The sequence below is a fragment of the Miscanthus floridulus genome, chromosome 4, assembly GCF_019320115.1.
Source record: "Miscanthus floridulus cultivar M001 chromosome 4, ASM1932011v1, whole genome shotgun sequence".
Classification (NCBI taxonomy): domain Eukaryota; kingdom Viridiplantae; phylum Streptophyta; class Magnoliopsida; order Poales; family Poaceae; genus Miscanthus; species Miscanthus floridulus.
In genome coordinates this window covers 97367112-97379914 of record NC_089583.1, presented here as the reverse complement: position 1 = coordinate 97379914, position 12803 = coordinate 97367112, and the positions used below count along the sequence as shown (strand labels likewise).

At 44.3% G+C, this 12803-nt stretch overlaps 1 long non-coding RNA gene across 1 annotated transcript; it reads left to right on the top strand.

Annotated features, from left to right (window-relative positions):
- Nucleotides 1–7719: 7719 nt before the first annotated feature.
- LOC136552241 (uncharacterized) lies at nucleotides 7720–10880 on the top strand. Its single transcript, XR_010782776.1, has 3 exons — nucleotides 7720–8206; nucleotides 9626–10541; nucleotides 10649–10880. It is a non-coding gene; the product is annotated as an uncharacterized lncRNA (long non-coding RNA).
- Nucleotides 10881–12803: the final 1923 nt, after the last annotated feature.

The window sequence follows — 12803 nt, the reverse complement described above, 5'->3', positions numbered from 1 at the left end:
GCGCAGGAGCTCGCCTAGGACCGCCGTGCCGAGGTACGCCAGCGGCACCTCGAACCGCCTTCCGTCAACCGAGTACACGACGCAGTGGCCCTTGCTGGCCACAGACGTCAACGACGTTCCGCGGGACGCTTCGGTTTCTTTCGCCGGCGTCGAGGTAAGCAGCTTCCTCGCCAAGGCGGCCATTCTCTGCCACTTCTTTGCCATCTGAACAAGCCTCTTGGCTTCAGAGAACCTCTGTATCAGAGGGTATTTAGCTGCTAGATGTAATGCTTAGGTTGCTGATGGACTGGTGGGATGTTGGTGCGAAGGTGGTGGATTGTTGGAAATAAAATGGACTTGTCTATATAATATTTAATAAATTAAATAAAACTATATGATATGTAATATTAAGTGTTGTATGGTTTAATATCATACGGGATTTTGACTGAACATTGATTCAGCTTATATAGTTGCAAATTATTCATCTAAATTGATAAGCTGAGAAAAGGACAAAGGTGTGCCACACGCGCGCGCGTGTGCCGCCACCGCCGGCCGAGCCGTGGCAAGCGAGCGGGCAGGCGTGACCAGTCTTTTGCCACTTAAATCTACATTATCACGGGAGTTTCACTCTTTGATGGTGGAGACGAATAGACTGCGTCAGTTATCGTCCCTTCCGCTTCCCGTCTCTTGGGATTCTCCGCTGCCTTCGTCTTCTTCCCCTCCGCTGCCATATATCTGTGTCCTCCGTCAGTTCAGACCCCATCTTCTTCTACAACCGTTTTCGAGAGACTCCACATCTCCGCAGCCTTCGGTCTTTTCCGTCCCATATCTCTGTGCGCACGGAGTAGCGGGAGAGCAGGTGCCTCCGGAACTCTCGTCTGCCAGAGAATCTTGCATGGGGTGCGCGGCGATTAGGTTTTTGGAGAGCGATCCGCGACTGCTCGTCCGTACATCTTTTTCTCTCGGTGATTGCCTGCGGAACGTCAAGGCGTCTTCTTCCTGGTGGTCCATTCATGGGACTGCACTGCGAACATCTTTCTACATCGACTGTAGTCCGTGACTTCGAGCAACTATGTCGACTAGTGCGAATGGAGCCTCCGATGCCCTCGACATAGGACCCTCCGCTGGGTACAATTCAATCTCTATGATTTTTGTATTGTGTTTTTACTGTATTCACCAGCATGTCATCTCTGTATGTTGTAGTGTTCATAAATATACACATGCACATATATGTCGTCACAAACCTGCTGATGTTATTTTTCTGGATTAAACTGGTAATGAAATTGCCTAAATTCCTAACAATCCAAAAACCTAATGTTAGACAATTTTCTGTCAGTGGTTTTGCTGCTGCTTTGAAGCCAAATAATTTTGATGGTAATAATTTCATGATATGATGTGCCAAGATGGTATTGTGGTTGACTACGATGAACTACTATCACGCCGCGTAGGGGAAGCCTGAACAGTTTACTCCTGAGGAGGAGCAAAAGTTCTTGGCTGCCGATAACCTGTTTCGAGGCGCCGTGATTAGTGCACTTCATCATAACTATGAGAAAAACTATATATCTTGCACATCAGGCAAAGAGTTATGGGATGCTCTTGAGGCAAAGTTTGGGATTTCTGATGTTGGTAGTGAGCTGTACCTTATAGAGCAGCTGTATGACTATAAAATGGTTGAAAACCGTTCTGTGGTCGAACAGGCTCATGAGATACAGACGCTAGCGAAGGAACTAGAACATTTTCCATGTCTGTTGCCTGATAAATTTGTAGCCGACGGTATAATCACTAAGCTGCCACCTTCTTGGGGGATTTTGCTATTTCTCTAAAATACAAGAGACTAAGAGTTTAGTGTGGCTGAGCTTATTGGATCTTTTAATGTTGAGAAGAGGGTGAGAGCAAAAGACAACCGTAGAAAAGAAGTTGAGTCTTCCGCTGCCAATATGGTGCAGAAGAAAAACTCATTTGCATCTCGTAATAAAAAGAAGAAGAACATGCAAGAGAACAACAATACAAAGCCTAAGCAGACTGCACAGTTTAAGAAGAAAAACAACAAGAAAGATGGAGGATGCTTTGTTTGCGGGAATGATGAGCATTGGGCAAGTGCGTACCCAGATCGTAAATATAAGCAAGAAAAAAAATTAGCAAACATGGTAATTAGCGAGACTAGAGGAGGAACATCTGGGTATGGTAATTCTTTACCTTTTGTTCTTTTAGTTTGTCTTTCACCTGAGTGGCGGATGAAGAGTGGTGCTAATATTCATGTGTGTGCTGATGTTTCTTTGTTTATTTTCTATCAGGCCGGCAGAAGTGGAGCCTTGCTGATGGAAAACGGTTCGCATGTGCGTGTTCTTGGTGCTGGTACGGTCGTTCTGAAGTTTACTTCGGAAAAGACGGTGCTATTAAAGAACATACAGCATGTCCCCTCCATCAAGAAGAATTTTGTTAGCGCTTCTCAGATATGTTGCGATGGCTTTAAAATTATGCTTGAGTCTAATAAATATGTTGTGTCGAGACATGAAACTTTTATTGGAAAAGATTATGATTGCGGAGGCTTGTTCCGCTTATCTTTGCTTGATCATGTGTGTAATAAAGTGGTGAACAATGTTAATGTTTCGGATGAGTCGAATATATGGCATTCATGACTTTGTCACATTAATTTTGGATATCTCACATGGCTTGCAAATCTGAATTTAATCCCGAAATTTAACTTAGTCAAAGATTCTAAGTGCCAGGTGTGTGTGCAATCGAAGCAACCGCGCAAGCCTCACAAGGCTGCTGAGGCGAGGAACTTGGCACCATTAGAACTCGTTCATTCTGAGTTATGCGAAATGAATGACAAATTGACTAAAGACGGTAGACGATACTTCATGACATTTATAGATGATTGCACTATATTTTGCTATGTGTATTTATTAAAAACAAAAGATGAAGCGTTGCATTATTTTAAAGTCTATAAAGCTGAGGTAGAAAATCAACTTGAGAAGAAAATCAAGCGTTTGCGGTCCGATCGTGGAGGAGAATATTTCTCAAATGAATTTTCTGAGTTTTGCGCGGTGCATGAAATTATTCATGAAAGGACGCCACCATACTCACCACAGTCTAATAGGATTGCAGAGAGAAAGAACCACACTGTAACTGATTTGGTTAATGCCATGTTGGAGACTGCGGGACTATCTAAGAAATGGTGGGGTGAGGCTATATTGACAGCATGTTATGTCCTAAATAGAGTGCCCACAAAGAATAAAGAAATCACAACATTCGAGGAATAAGAGAAGAAGAGATTAAATCTCTCTTACCTGTGAACTTGGGTTGTTTGACAAAGATGAATGTGCCAATAAATAAAAAACGAAAGCTTGGACCAAAGACTATTGATGGTGTCTTTCTTGGTTATGCTATTCACAGCGTGGGTTATAGATTTTTAATTATAAACTCTAGTGTTCCTGAGATGGCTGTTGATACAATCATAAAATCTAGAGACACTACATTTTTTGAGAATGAGTTTCCCATGAAAAATACACTAGCAAAACTGGTCATGAATTTATAATTCCCCATAAACATGAAAATTTTACTTCGATAGAACAAATTGAGGAACCCTATGTGTAAAATCCTAAGAAGGATGACACAAGTCACAGGAAAAGCAAGAGATAGAGGACTGCAAAGTCTTTTGGTGATAACTATATTGTGTACCTTATGGATGACACACCAACGACCATTGAAGAAGCATATTTCTCTCCTGATGCTAACTTATGGAAGGAAGCAGTATGGAGTGAGATAGATTCTGTCATGTCTAATGGAACTTGGGAAATAGTTGATCGTCCCTATGGGTGCAAGCCTATAGGTTGCAAATGGGTGTTCAAGAAAAAACTTAGGCCTGATAGTACTATTAAGAGGTACAAGACAAGGCTTGTGGCCAAGGATTATACTCAAAAGGAATGTGAGAATTTCTTTGATACTTATTCACCAGTTGCCCCATTGACCACAATTCGAGTTTTGCTTTCCCTGGCAGCCTCTTATGGTCTTATCGTTCATCAAATGGACGTTAAGACAACTTTCCTAAATGGAGAGTTGGAGGAGATCTATATGGATCAGCCTGATGAGTTTGTAGCAAATGGTCAACAAGGCAAGATGTGTAAATTATTAAAGTCATTATACAGCCTAAAATAGGCTCCTAAGCAATGGCATGAGAAGTTCGATAGAACTTTAACATCTACTAGCTTTGTTGTGAATGAAGCTGACAAATGTGTGTACTATCGGTATGGTGGGGGTAAAGGAGTCATTTTGTGCTTATATGTTGATGACATACTGATCTTTGGATCTAGCCTCAAAGTGATCGAGGAGGTGAAGGAATTTATATCTAAAAGTTTTGAGATGAAAGATTTAGGAGAGACTGATGTTATTCTTAATATCAAGCTTCTATGAGAAGGTGATGGTGGGGTAACCCTGTTACAAACCCATTATATGGAAAAGGTGCTAAGTCGCTTTGGGTTCAGTGAGTGTGCACCTACTCCTACACCTTATAACCCTAACATGCTATTGAGGAAAAATCAAAGAATAGCAATGGATTAGTTGAGATATTCCTAGATTATTGGCTCACTCATATATCTTGCTAGTGCAACAAGGCCTGATATCTCATTTGTTGTGTGTAAACTGAGCCGGTTTGTGTCAAACCCAGGAGATGATCACTGACGTGCTCTTGAGAGAGTGTTGCGCTACCTAAAAGGAACCATGAGCTATGGTATTTGTTATATCGGACATCCAAAAGTGCTGGAAGGCTATTGTGATGCCAACTGGATTTCTGATGCTGATGAGTTTTATACCACAAGTGGATATGTGTTTTCGCTTGAAGGTGGTGCTGTTTCCTAAAAGTCTTGCAAGCAGACTATCTTAACAAAGTCTACAATGAAAGCAGAACTCACAGCATTAGACACTGCTGGATCTGAGGCTGAGTGGCTTCGTGATCTCCTTATGGATTTATCGGTTGTTGAAAAACTCATACCGGCTATTTCTATGAACTGCGATAACTAGACCGTGATTACAAAGGTTAACAGTTCTAAGGATAATATGAAGTCTACGAGGCATGTTAAGAGACGACTAAAATCTGTTAGAAAATTAAGAAACTTCAGAGTAATAGCGTTGGACTATGTCCACATGTCTAACAATCTGGTAGATTAGTTCACTAAGGGTCTGTCACGCAACGTGATAGAAAGTGCATCGAGAGAGATAGGTTTGAGACCCACTTGAAATTTACTATAGTGGTAACCTGTTCTATGTGATCGGAGATCCTGTGAAGTAGGATGGTAAAACAAGCTGGTAATAAATTGTGAGGAAAGATCCTTAGTAAAACTCATTTCTGATGCATATCTTTTCTTTCTGTAAGGCAGGTTGGCTTTTGCCTTAATACGTTCCAAGTGGCTTGTTAAAGCAAAGATGTTGTCCTACAAAATATTTTTTGAGGAACACACCTATATAAGTCAGACTGCTGGTCACAGTCTATAAGATTTGGGTAATCTCTAAATACTCATGAAAGACACTGAAGTATGACTTATATGCTTCAAATAGAGGGTATGCCTTTTGATGTCCAGTATCAGCTAAGGACTTTAGTGACATTCACCTCACACAAAACTATCAATTCAAGGCTTAGTCCATTGTTCAGTTGTGACTGAGTGAAACTATTGTTCTAGATGGATGTTCAACTTAACAGTATCCATCGAAACACTGGCATATAAAAGAAATGTGGTTCTGAGACTAATTTGTTACAAACCCTAGAGTTTTGTGGGGATTGTTGGATATAATATGGGCTTGGCCCATATAATATTTAATGAATCAAATAAAACTCTATGGTACGTAACATTAAGTGTTGCATGGCTTAATACCATACGGGATTTTGACTGAACGCTGACTCAGCTTATATGGTTGGAAATTATTCATCTAAATTGAGAAGCTGAGAAAAGGACAAAGGCGTGCCACACGCGCGCGTGCGCCGCCGCCGACCAGGCCAGGCCGTGGCCGTGGCCGTGGCGTGGCGTGGCGCGGCAGGCGGGCGGGCGGCGAGTTTCACTCTTTGATGGTGGAAGCGAATAGACTGCGTCAGTTACCGTCCCTTCCGCTTTCCGTCTCTTGGGATTCTCCACTGCCTTCGTCTTCTTCCCCTCCGCTGCCTTCGTCTTCTTCCCCTCCGCTGGCCATATATCCGTGTCCTCCGTCAGTTTAGAACCCGTCTTCTTCCGCAACCATTCCCGAGAGACTCCGCAGCCTTCAGTCTTCCCCGTCCCGTACCTCTGTGCGCACGGAGTAGCGGGAGAGCAGGTGCCTCCGAAACCCTCGTCCGCCAGAGAACCTTGCACGGGGTGCGCGGCGATTAGGTTTTTGGGGAGCGATCCACGACTGCTCGTCCGTACATCTTCTTCTCTTGGTGATTGCCTGCGGAACGTCAAGGCGTCTTCTTCCTGGTGGTCCGTTCGTGGGACTGCACTACGAACATCTTCCTGCATCGACTGTGGTCCGCGACTTCGAGCAACGCACTATGTCGACTAGTGCGAATGGAGCCTCCGAGGGCATGTGACCCTCTGCTGGGTACAGTTTAATCTCTGTGATTTCTGTACTTTGTGTTTTTACTGTATTCACCAGTATGTCATCTCTGCATGCTGTAGTGTTCATAAGAAATATACACATGCACATATATGTCGTCACAAACCTACTGATGTTATTTTTCTGAATTAAACTGATAATGAAATTACCTAAATTCCTAACAAATTTATATGTGAGGGGGGGGGTTGGGGGGGGGGGGGGGTTGGGGGGGGGAAGAAGAGCACGCGGTTCAAGTGTAGCTATCGCCACTGGCTGGCTGGCAAGAGACAAGGCCACAAGCTCAGAACATGCAGTGCTGCAAGGGGAAGCAGTGTGTGGTTCTCAACAGATTTCTCTGGGCCATCATCTGTTGGCAGTTGGCACTTGTCGGAGCCAATTGTAGAAATGTTGTAGTGTCTGGGTCGTTACATATCACAATATAGTGTGATGCCATACTGCTATGCCTCATGGGCCATGAGGACCACATGTAAATTGGTTCATTTTGTCAGTTGTGCAATGAGATACAGACTGTTATTATTTGTAAGACATCTGGAAGTTTTTGTGCCCACAGCTCATTGTTTCTGAATGACCGGATTAAGACTGCTCTGCCATCCAAACTTTGTGGTCTGCTGGATCAATAGCACATCATGTGAACTCCACTTCGCAGCAGCTTCTTGCAGTTCCCTGCATGGACCTACAAGATCGCAACTAGGCAACTAGCTTTTATTTGCATCCTTTCAAGCATGGCATTGCCGTCTGACAAAAGCATGCACTCCATGCTTCACTGTCTTCGTTTTGTTTAAGCTTTAAACCCAAGCTGATCTGCTGATGATCTGACGGCACAGCAGCAGCAGCTGAACAAACCTGGCCCTCATGCTCCACGTTGGCCCCAACAAACATGGGGTCCTCGTGCCACTTCCCAGCGACACCGCTCAGCATGGTGCGCCAGCACGGATTCTGTGCAGTCCAAGCACCGAAAGCACACCACGAGCATTCAGCACCAAACACTAGGCCCCCATCAGAGTCTCATCCAAATCGTACTCGCAGATGCGTCTTGCAACATCGCACTCACCGTCCTCATGGCCTTGTCCCTTGCTCAACCATTCCACTCGAGTTCGAGTGCGCTATATATTCAGGTCAAGTGGCCTCAGAACACCATCACAATCTCAACTCAGAGCTCTCCACATCTCCAGTTTCCAGCCAAGAAAGAAAGAAGTAACCATGATCAGCACCAAGAGGATCGCTCAGCTGGCCAAGAAGTGGTAGAGGATGGCAGTGTTAGGTTTGATCTCCCACCAATTAGGCCCAACGGCCTTTTGGGCCTGGTTCTCGCGCCCTGATCGGGGGCGCCCAATCCTACATGGTTGGTGAGCCCCGTCGCACAGCGCTATAAAGGAAAGGTGGGGGCTGGGGCTCGCAGTACGAGGTTCATCGCGCCGCCAGTCACCCCACCGACATCCTAACCCTAACCCGATCTTGAGAATGGGCGCTGCCAGCGACGGGAAGTACCACCGACGCCAGCAACGCCACCCCGACGCACACGCCGCCGCCAAGGACGCCACTACATCGACTCCTCTCTCTCCACCGAACATCGCTGCCGGCGCGCAGATGGCGTCCGCCAACGAGATCCCGGCTGGTGCTTCAACCACTACGGCTTTTGATGGTCTGCTACCTCTCACTCCCTTTCTATCTGTCTCTCTGTAAATCTTGAACATGTATTCATATTCTATTACTATGTATCCCGATCTGATGAATATGACTAAAAGAAATCCAACAGTGGTACCGGAGCCACGGTTAGAGAAGAAATCAGATCGGGGTAAGAAAGGAAATGAAACTGACCGATCTGATGCGGATCGGGAAAAAGAAAATAGAAAGAAGAACCCTAGACCTAAATCCTTTCGGATAAGAGAAAACCCTAGACCCAAATCCGAAAGAGGGAAGAAGGGGAAGAAGAAAGAAAGGAAAGAATATGAACGAACCCTAACCCTAACCCTAGTTTCCCATTCGGATGAACCCGAAAAGAACAACTCAAATCAGAAAGGGGAAAGTGGAGGACGGATCTACCTCGCCGTGCGTCGGATGAACCTTCACCGGCGCGGGAGAAGAAGCCGAGCCAGGGGCGCTGGCTCGCCGGGCTCGGCCAAGGAAGCGCCGCGGCCAGGCCGCTCGACGGCGGCGTGCTCACCCGTTGGGGAGCACGCGCGCCGGCGAGGGGGCCGGCGAGGGCGCCAAGGCTCGCTCCACCGCCCGCTCGCTCGTCGTCGCTCGCTCTTGATTGCGGCTGCGCTGCGCTGAGGAGAAAAGAGAGAGGCGATGAGAGAGAGAGCACCGGGAATGAAATGAAGTTAGGGTTTGAAGAGAGTCAGCCGACGTGGTTTTTGATCCCGCGATGGAAACGGACAACCGTCCGATGATGATGAACGGACCAGATGCGACCACGAATGCTCGGGCCGTTGCCGGCCCAGGCGAGCGCGAGCGCGCGCGGCACTTTGCCGGCCCAGGCCCAGGTTGTGGCCTAGGTGCGGTCTGCGCGCGCGCGGAGGACTGGGCCGAGCCAGCTTTTGCCGTCTTGGGCCGAGCTGGGCTGAAATGAAAGAAGAAAAATTTTGTTATTTTTTTTCCAGGGGCAATTTTAATGCATATTTTTTGATGAATTTGAATGATTTTGATACAATTTTTCTGTGCAAATTTTATCCAACGATATTTTGCTCAGAAAACAGTGAATTTTTTAGTGCTTCTGGAAAATAATAATATGAAAAGATTATTAATGTTTCCGATGTGCATGATAATTTTTGTTCTCTTTTGATTAAATTTGAACCAACGGGATAATTTAATTTTAAGAGAAGTGATGAATTTCTGATAATTTTGATGCGATTATGATATTGTTATTTTCTGACCAACGTTGTTAATAACAATATTATATTTTTTTATCCATGAGAAATTGTGCATTAATTTTACTTCTGCCCAACAGTGATGTAAAATGTTTGCATGGATGAATTATAAGTTTTAATTTGACCAACGTTGAGTTAAAGCATGAAATTTTATGTATAAATGTTTCTTACTTACTCTGGTGTGATTTCAGGAGGAAAATGCATTGTGAACATTGCTAACATCCCGACACTCAATGGGACCAATCACCGTGTGTGGCGGGAGAAGTATGAATTGGAACTTGCGTTGGGAGAGGTCGATTTTATCATCACCTCACCATGTCCTACTGAGCCAGAGGACCCGGTGAGAGGTGAAAATAAATCTGACGCTGATTTCGCTGCTCGAAAGCGTGATCATGTTGAAATAAGAATGAAATATGACCTTGAACATAGGCAATGGACTCTCTCCAACCACAAGTGCCTGTTGGTGGCTAAAGCCACCATAGAAGAATAGATAAGGGGCTCAATCCCTAAATGTGCTACTGCTAAAAAATATCTTGAGAAAATTAAGAGTCAGTTTACTGGGTCTACCAAGACCACAACAAATTCACTGATTAAGAAGCTTGTGAATGAGAAATTCACTAGTGGTAGCATAATAGAGCACATTTTGAAGATGAACACTACGACATCTAAGCTAAAAGAAATGAATTTGAAGGAGGAGGATTTCCTGATTCATTTGATTTTTGCTTCTTTGCCAAAAGAATATGACACCTTCATTGTGAATTATAATATGCAGCCTGAAAGATGGGGCATAGAAAGACTCATCTCAATGTGTGCTCAAGAAGATGAGAGGATTAAGTCCTCACAAGGTGAATCTGCTCATTTTGTGAAGGATTAAGTCCTCACAAGGTGAATCTGTTCACAAGGTGAACTTTAATGACAAGAATTCTAAACCACAAGGGAAACCTAAGTGGGATAAGGCCTCTTCCTCCAATTCACAGGAAAAGAAACCCTAGGATTCTGAGAATCAGCAGTATAGTAGAGCTGAAAAAGATCAGTGCAAGCACTGCTTTAAGAAGGAACACTACAAGAGGGATTGTCCAGACTTCCTGAAATCTCTGCTAAAGAAAGGTGATGAATTTATTACATTTGTAGATGAATTCCTGTATTTATGTTATTATAAATCCACTTGGTGGGTTGATTCAGGTGCAACTACTCATGTTGCAAATTCCTTACAGGGGTTAAGTGGGACGAGAACTTTGCAAAGAGGAGAAAGAACGATTAAAGTTGCAAATAGAGTGCAAGCCAATGTTGAAGCCATTGGAGTTTTTTCTTTAGAATTGAATAATGGTTTTGTACTTTGACTTAAAGAAGTACTTTATGTTCTCTCTTTGCGTAGAAATTTGATAAGTGTTTCGAAACTTGATGATGATGGAATTGATTGCCATTTTGGTGATGGCAAGTGTAAGATACTGGTTAATAATAAATATGTTGGTCTTGCCTTCCGACAAGACAAGTTTTATTTATTATCTCTTGCTGAGAATACGAACAATGTATGCGATGAGAATGTGAATGATTCTCCATCTGCGGATGTAACTAAGAAGCGGAAGAGAATTGATACTGTCTCTTTGAAATTATGGCATTGTCGCTTGGGCCATATTTTGAGGGGAAGAATGGAACGATTGGTTAAAGAATCAATTCTCCCGCACTTAGAATTTTTAGATTTAGAACAATGTATTGATTGCATCAAAGGAAAGTATGTCAAGAAAATTAAGAAAGATGCCAAACGAAACACAGAAATTTTAGAAATAATCCACACAGACATATGTGGTCCTTTTCCTGTGAAAAATGTGGATGGTTATGACTCGTTTATAACATTCACAGACAACTACTCTCGTTATGGCAATATTTATCCAATTAAAGAAAGATCGGAAGCATTGGATAAATTCAAAATATTTAAAGCTGAAGTTGAAAATCAGCACAATAAGAAAATCAAGATAGTACGATCAGACCGAGGTGGAGAGTACTATGGGCGACATACCCCATATGGCCAAATTCCTAGACCATTTGCAAGGTTCCTACAGGAAAATGGCATAGTTGCTCAGTACTCCACACCGGGGGAGCCTCAGCAGAATAGAGTGACTGAAAGACGCAACCGTACCTTAATGGATATGGTAAGAAGCATGATGAATTACTCCACATTACCGATTAGTTTATGGATGGAGGCATTGAAAACCTCTATTCATATACTTAATCGAGTACCAAGTAAATCGGTGCCTAAAACACCGTGTTGACGAAATATGGTCGGCAGTCTACCTAGGGGTATACCCAAGGTAGTAGATTATCGGCAGACAGATGCGCAAGCCCCAAACAAGACGGTGACGCAAGACAGACACGAGGTTTTATCCAGGTTCGGCTGCCAAGAAGGCGTAATACCTACGTCCTGCGTCCGTTTTGTATTGCTGTATGTCAATGAGAGATGATTTTTAGAGGGGTCCCCTGCCCGCCTTATATAGTCCGGGGGGCAGGGTTACAGACTTGGAAGCTAATCCTAGTCAGTTACAATTGCCATATGTGGCCGGATAAGGATTCTTATTCTAACCGACCAGGATCCTGCTTGGTCGCCAAATCCGTCTTGATTCCTTGTGCGGGACTCCGATCAGGTTAACTGGGCCGCACGTCGTCTTTCGGGTGAGCCGAAACCATCGATCTGGGCCAGCCCAAGCTTAGCCGTAAGGGTATAGGGGTTAATACCCCCACAGCTAGTCCCCGAGCATCATGTATTATGCTGCGACACGCCATTTTAACCTTCTCCGATAAGTGAGGCTTGAATCCTTGACGCCTCCGACGACCGTCATCACCGGAGAAGTAGGTTGTCCGAAGAATGTATGGTGCTCTTAAGAAAAAAGAAAAAGATTTCTGTCCTGAGAAGTGTGCCCACTTTTATTTCTGAAAAGAAATGTAAGTGGTCTTGAAGCATAACGTCCTTGAACATCAGAAGCGTAGGGGTCAAAAAACAAACACATTCACCGCAAGGTGAAGTGTGCCCACTTAGTCCCCGAGCCTGGTAGTAGGTGACGTAGGCACGTGGTGCCAGGGTCTAAAAAGAATTCATAGTTTAGTTGAAAACCGAATTGTCGTACAGGCAAAATGTGATGCACCGGCAGGTGCATCGTACCGACGTAGTCCCCGAGCTTGCTGGAAGGCGAAGTATGAGCCTTGCAGCAAGGTCCAAATAAATGTTTCTCAACTGTATGTGAGTACAAATCACATGTAGCTAAGGAGAGCAAAACTCCAAGAAGTGGTCGGGAGAGTCCCCGAGAACATTGGTGATCATAGCAGTTCCTGAGTATGGTAATGGTCGGAGCAGTCCCCGGGCACGGTCCGTGGTCG